The sequence below is a fragment of the Zea mays genome, chromosome 3, assembly GCF_902167145.1.
Source record: "Zea mays cultivar B73 chromosome 3, Zm-B73-REFERENCE-NAM-5.0, whole genome shotgun sequence".
NCBI classification, from domain to species: Eukaryota; Viridiplantae; Streptophyta; class Magnoliopsida; order Poales; family Poaceae; genus Zea; species Zea mays.
The window spans coordinates 20,287,523-20,294,398 of NC_050098.1; positions in this window are offsets into that span (position 1 = coordinate 20,287,523).

The window sequence follows — 6,876 nt, forward strand, 5'->3', positions numbered from 1 at the left end:
ATAGCTAAGGATAAAACTTCCTGAGGTGTTCTATATTCCAGGAATTCCCAATTTCTATGCCGTCTATTTGAGTGAGGCGATATGATCCCGGCCGAGTGACTTCTGCTACTATGAATGGTCCTTCCCATAAGGGTGTAACACCCTGAATTTGGGGGTATAAAATTTCTTTGCTCATATTCACAAATTCAGGTGTTACTTCCTTTTCTCATCCTTCCTAATTCTTGTCTCTCTCATTTCTATAGGAGCTAAGTGCTTATTTTACTTGTAGTTATAGTTTATTATGTTAAACCCTAAGGGAGTATGAATTGTTGCATCATGTTGAACCCTAGATTTCACTTTTGTTTGGTGCATAATTCTCAAAAAGTCTAATTTGGATTTGGGGCTCATTTGAATTTGAATCAAATAGAATAGGTAAAAAGAAAAGGGAAAAACAATTCAGAATAAAAGAAAAAGGCAAAGCAGCCCACTTACCCGCCCCCCTCGGCCTTTCGGCCCAGTCGGCCCACCTCGCGCGCGCGCCTCTCTCCCCTCCTCTCTCTGCGCAGCGGGCCCGGCCTGTCGGCGCGGTCGCCTCCCGCGTACCCGCCCCCTTCTCTCTCTGCTCGCCCGGCCCCACCTGTCGGCGCTGCCGCTTCCCCGCGCGCGTCCGCTCCCTCGCTCTCTCTCTGCCCGTGGGCCCAACCCGTCAGCCCCGCTTCTCTCGCGCCCGCACCCGCTTTCTTCTCTCTCTCTGCGTCGCGGGCCCGGGCTGTCAGCCCCGTCGTCCCCGCGTAACCGCCGCCGAGCTGCTCGCGCCCGCCTTCCCCGCGCCCACGTCGCGCGTGGAGCTCGGAACTGACCCGCCCCTGGCCACTTGAGCCCCGAGCCCCACTCGCCCTCACCCTCTCCCCCATTTGCGCTCCAGTAGACCCTCTTTCCCCCTCGCTGCGCGCACGCAGAGCGCCGCCGCCATAACCCCGCCGTCCCGAGCTCGGTTCCTCGTCGCCGTTGGAGCTCCGCCGCGCCCCTAGCCCCGGTGAGCTCCGCCCCGACGTCCGCAACCCGGAACGCACCCCAATTCCCTCTTCCCCTCCCTATTTCTCTCTGCCCGCGCTCACCTGTCGTCCGCCGTGCAGCCGCCACCGTCGACCCGGGTCCCCGTCGCGTCTCTGTCGCCGCCGAGGAGTCCCCGGAGCCCGCCTTGAGGTAAGGGACCTCTCCCGCCCCTATCGCCCTTTGTTTTGCTCTCTGTTGCGTTTGATTGCTCGCCGGAGTAGTTTAGCGCCGCCGTCGAGCCGCTCCACCGCGAACCGCCCCCCTCCGGTGCCTCTGCCCTGACCCAGACCCCACCAATGGAGTCCCCGTGCCCTCCCTAGCCTCCCCGACCACTCGGATTGCCCCAGAGCCCCGCCAATCGCCCGCGCCCCTCGTCTCCGGCGAGCCCTCCGCCGCGGGGACGAGCGCCGCCGCCCAGCTAGCCGTAGGGAAGACCCAGGCCGCCCATCTGATCTTCGCCGTTCAGCCCAGATCGGGCGGCCCTGATTCAACTCGCCCAGACCTAATCCTGGCCGTCCGCCAGAGATCCAGCGGCCCAGGCCCACTGCCCCCTCACCCCGTCCCTCTGCCCGTTAGGCCCCACTTGCTAGTCGCCCGCGCGCCCGCGCTGTCCGCCCGGTCCCGCCTGCCAGTCGCCCGCGCCCGCGCTGCCCGCCCGGTCCCGCTTGCCAGTCGCCCGCGCCCGCGCTGTCCGCCCGGCCCCGCCTGTCAGCCGCTCCCGCCGCCGCGCGCCCGCGCGCCCGCCCGCAGGATCTAATCCTGGCCGTAGATCTGAGATCCAACGGCTGTAGGCGCCCGATACCCCTTCGCCCGCGCATTTTCTTAAAGAACCCCCCTGTTTTCTGGAATTTGCGCCCGCCGTCCCTGGTTTCTCGCAGTTAGGTCCTCGGACCTTTTATTTAATTCAAAATAAGTCCTTAGGGTATAATTTTAACCCCTAAACTTGTAAAATTCATAACTTTGTCATATGAACTCCAAATTAGGTGCTTCAAATTGCAAAATGTTCATAATATTATTATCTATCTGTTTATGCAATGTTTCCCTGCTGTTCCCATGTCCCAATTAATGGTTAATCATTAGGATAAAGTTAATGTTATGGGAACCCTATTTGAGATAAATAAAAGATAGTAGACTTTAATAAAAGTTGGAGCACTTAAGCTTATGGACTCAAACACTTAAGTTTAGGAACTTAAAACCAGGTGATGATTTAATTCCACCACTGACTTAAACTTGATTAGTGGATAATGAATCACTTTGTATAGTCCTCTACTCCAGACCTAGGGAACACCAGAGTGCCTATCCCTTTTCAAGTATGAACTTGTGACCTCTCTCTGCTGCATATGTTTGGTATATTGTTTTTGTTGTTATTTTCCCAAGTGCATAGTGTGAATGATTGCTTTACGTAGACAACGAGCAGTCTGTGTTTCCCGAGGCAGTTGCAGAGGAAGTCCCTGAGCAGCAGTTTGGTGAAGGCAAGTGTCCTCTGTCCCACTATGTCCTATTCATTTATAACTTACTACCCCGCATTACTCACTTGAAACCTAAGGATTGACTAGCTTTACACTTTACTTTGTCCTTGATGACCTATTGGGTTGTTATGGTTAGCACTTTGCTATTGCTTTAACATAATCAATGAACATGATGTGACTATTTATGATACTGTTATCCTGTTGATGTTGATGATCTTGTGATACTCTAGGGGGCTCAGGTTGTTTCCTGAGTACCTCTCCGTAAGGACTGGTTCGTTGAGAGACCACCCGGGATAACAGTGCAACCATGAGGGTGAAATGGGATGCCCTTAGCTGATTAATTAGATGAACTAGAGGTGTAGTTGCTTAGCCGTCGTGCCGTCAATGGGGTCCAGGCACAGTGCTTGCTCTGCCGAGGCTGAGTGCCGAGGTTCTTTCGTTTTGCTCTTTGTTAGTCACTCTCCTGCGGGGAGGGGTACTGTGTTTATCAAACTAGAGAAACCTAACGGGCAGCTACGATCTCTAGGGAATCTTTGTAAAAGCTACGTAGTGATGCCCTGCCGGACCACCTAGGTAGTGGTCAATGGGGAGTAGCTCTCCCCGGGTAGAAAGGGAATCATGACTCATGGGTAAAGTGTGCAACCTCTGCAGAGGGTAGTGAAACTGGTATATCAGCCGTGCTCACGGTTAAGAGCAGCCTTGGGATCCTCTTTGATTAGAGATACAGATGGTCCGAGATACAATGTTTATGATATGGTTTTGGTTCGACGATGATGATGATGTTCCTCGATGAGGAAATGGTTTACGGGTTGGTTAATGCTAAAATCTGGCTTCTACTAATGATAAGTACCTGACCAACTAAAAGCAACTGCTTGAGCCTAACTCCACATAAAGCTAGTCCACCTCAGCCAAACGGGACATTTGCTGAGTACGTTGATGTGTACTCATCCTTGCTTTACCACAAAACACCAGGTTGCCCACATTGTAACCACTGCTCAGGAGAAGGCGAAGCCGTGGAAGGAGACTTCCAGGAGTTTCAAGACTACGACGAATTCTAGGTGTGGGTTGGCGGCAACCCCCAGTCAGCTGCCTGTGGAGGCCTTTTCTTTACTGCGTTTCGCTAGTACTTTGATTTACCTGTTAGGACGATGACTATGTGGATGTCTATGACTCTATGATGTAATAAGTACCCTTTTATGTTATTATTCGAGCATTGTGTGATGATGTTCATTTATGTAATCGCTGTGTACGTGAGTTCTGATCCTGGCACGTACATAGTTCGCATTCGGTTTGCCTTCCAAAACCGGGTGTGACATAAGTGGTATCAAAGCCGTGTTGACTGTAGGACCGCTGACCTAGAGTAGCCCTGGTCGTACTAAGGACTATTGACCCTCCCCCCCCCTCACCTTGACATCTGATGTTACTTCAAAAAGTCGGTCACCTCGACCAACCCTATGCTTTACTATCCATCTATACTATACCTTGTTAAAATTTTTATCTTATTCTGTCTTTGGTTTATTCACTTGTCATATTAGTTCTGCTCTTACTCTTGTGCTTACGGTGTCTTTTGTAGATGGCTCGTCTTAGACACACTGCACGTAAGTCGGTGATTCCTTTCCTGCCGTCTCGACTTGCGGAGCGTCCTCTGCACCGCACAGTGTCCGGACAGTCGAGTCACCTGGAGAGGCTGCACCACCGCCTGCGTGAGGAGCAGGAACGCCGGCGCCAGCACGGAGAGCAGCAGGGCTCTTCCTCCTCACCCCAGCAGGAGGTGGAGACCGTGAGGCCCCGTTCCTCTGTCGCCCAGCTGGAGGCGCCCCTTGTTCCACCGCGGGACGTCCCGGCTGTTGGAGGAGCTACTGGTGGAGATCCTGGAGGAGACCCCGACGACGACGACTCAGACCACAGCACGGAGTCTTCTGAGCCGCAGGAGGCGGAAGGATGGGTCGCCCGACCCATCACCCGTGACGCCGCTCGCGGTTGTCACTTCCACGACGCACTCGACACCTTGCTGCGCCAGGCGTTCGACCGGCACACCTGGTCGATCGAGTATCGTTGTGTAGTCTACCAGCACAGTCGCGGGAGGTACCCGGACCACTGGGAGGCTACCTGCCTAGTTCGCCGTCCGGAGGATGACCTCCGGGGTGCGGAGGCCGTTTCGGAGCACTATTCCATCTCCGAGAGGGACACTGCAGAGGCGGCTATGCAGGATGCAGCACGGCGTGCACTCTCCCAGTACTGTTCCTTGTTCGGTGGGGTGGCCGACGGTCTTAACCTTCGGTACTACCCCCGCCGCCCTACTGGCAGCATAGAGAGTGTGGTTGTTTCACCTGTTAGTGAGGCTAACCCTAGGTTGAGCAGCACAGTCAACCTAGTCGCAGTGCTTAACACGGAGCTGGACCACTCTCTGGACGAGCTAAGCAGGGCTCGAACGGAGATTGCGGAGTTGCGTGCTGAGTTGGCAGAGCGCCATCACCAGGAGGGTGGTTCCCCCGCTCCTGTCGGGACTCAGCACCCATACCGCTCACCGCCACGTGGTCACCACACTTATGGTTCCCCTGTCTGTAAGACCAGGATAGATCTGGATCCTTAGATCGTTAGCGTCGGAGTTTGTAATAATTCTTAAGTCAGATGTCTCAGTCTTAGGTAGTCAGTTTAGTTTGCTTATCAGTTGCTTCCATTTAGTTTAGTTTGCTTATCAGTTGTTTGCATGCTTGTTATGATGAACTTGTGCTGGATTCGAATCTTTGTAATGACTGTTGCCAACCTGCGGGTTTCCCCTGCAGTTCGGCTTAGCTAGTAATATTAATGAAGTCAGTTGTTTAGTTGGGAAGCCATTTACTCTTACTTTCCTTATTTATCTGAGAAGCTGTGTTGAATCATGAATGAGGATCAGTGAAGCTCTTTGTTCACTCAGTGTCATGAAGAATTCTGTATTCTCTTTTCTTATGCTGAATGGTTGTAAGATCAATGCTGATGTATGAATGTCTTCCGCAGATGTCTGACAACAGGCGCCGATGCAACAGGCGTGCTCAGCTGGAGCAGCATGACCAGCAGGAGGAAAATCAGAGGCAGCCTCCCCCACCACCCCCGATGTCAGTGGAGCAGATGTTCTTGATGCAGACCCAGGCGGTGCAAGCCATCGGGCAGACTCTGGCAGCCATGCAGCAGGCTCAACAGCAACCCCAACCCCAATTGCAAGTGCAGATGCCCCAGATGCCACGAGATAAGCGTGGTGAGTTCATGAGAGGGCACCCTCCTACCTTCGCCCATTCTGGTGACCCCATGGATGCAGAAGACTGGTTGCGCGCAGTGGAGAGGGAGCTGCGCACCGCCCAATGCGACGACAGGGAGAAGGTTCTGTATGGTCCCCGCCAGCTGAGGGGAGCAGCCCAGTCCTGGTGGGAGTCCTACCTCGCCACCCATGCTGACCCCGAAGCCATCACCTGGGAGGAATTCAGCGAGAGTTTCCGTCGGTACCATGTGCCGGAGGGACTGATGATCGTGAAGAAGGAGGAGTTTCTGGCTCTGAAGCAGGGACCCCTGTCTGTTAGTGAGTACAGAGACAAGTTTCTGCAGCTGTCTCGTTATGCACCCGAGGATGTCAACACTGATGCCAAGAGGCAGTACAGGTTCATGAGAGGTTTGGTGGATCCCCTGCATTACCAGCTGATGAATCACACCTTCCCCACCTTCCAGCATCTGATCGATAGGGCAGTTATGACTGAGAAGAAGCGTAAGGATATGGAAGATCGGAAGCGCAAGATGAATGGACCCCAGTCCGGAGGCATCAGCCGTCCGCGTTTCTCAGGCAGTTCATCTCAGCAAGGCAGACCTGGTCACCCACAGGGATATCAGAATCAGAATCAGCGTCCGCATCAGCAGCAGTTTCAGAGACAGTACCCGCAGCAGCAGCAGCAGCAGTATCGTCAGCACAGCCAGCAGGGAGGTAATCAGTATCAGAAGCAGAACAACCAGGCACCTCGCCTTCCTGCCCCAGCAGCGAATCAGAGCAACCAAGCAGCCCCAGCACAAGGAGGAGGCAGAGGATGTTTCCACTGTGGAGAACAAGGCCACTGGGCGATGCAGTGCCCAAAGAAGACGGCTCAGCAGCAAACCAACCCCAATGCCCTAGCAAGGCAAGGTGTACTGCAGCCGGCAGCAGGCATTCGTAGCCAAGCGTACAACCGTGGAAAGGTGAACCACTTGGAAGCCGAAGCGATCCAGGATGCACCAGACGTGGCAGTAGGTATGTTCTCAGTCGAATCTCATCCCGCGAAAGTGCTATTTGATACTGGTGCAACTCATTCATTTGTCACTGCAACCTGGGTAGAATTGCATAATATTTCAGTAGAGGCAATGATGCCGCCCA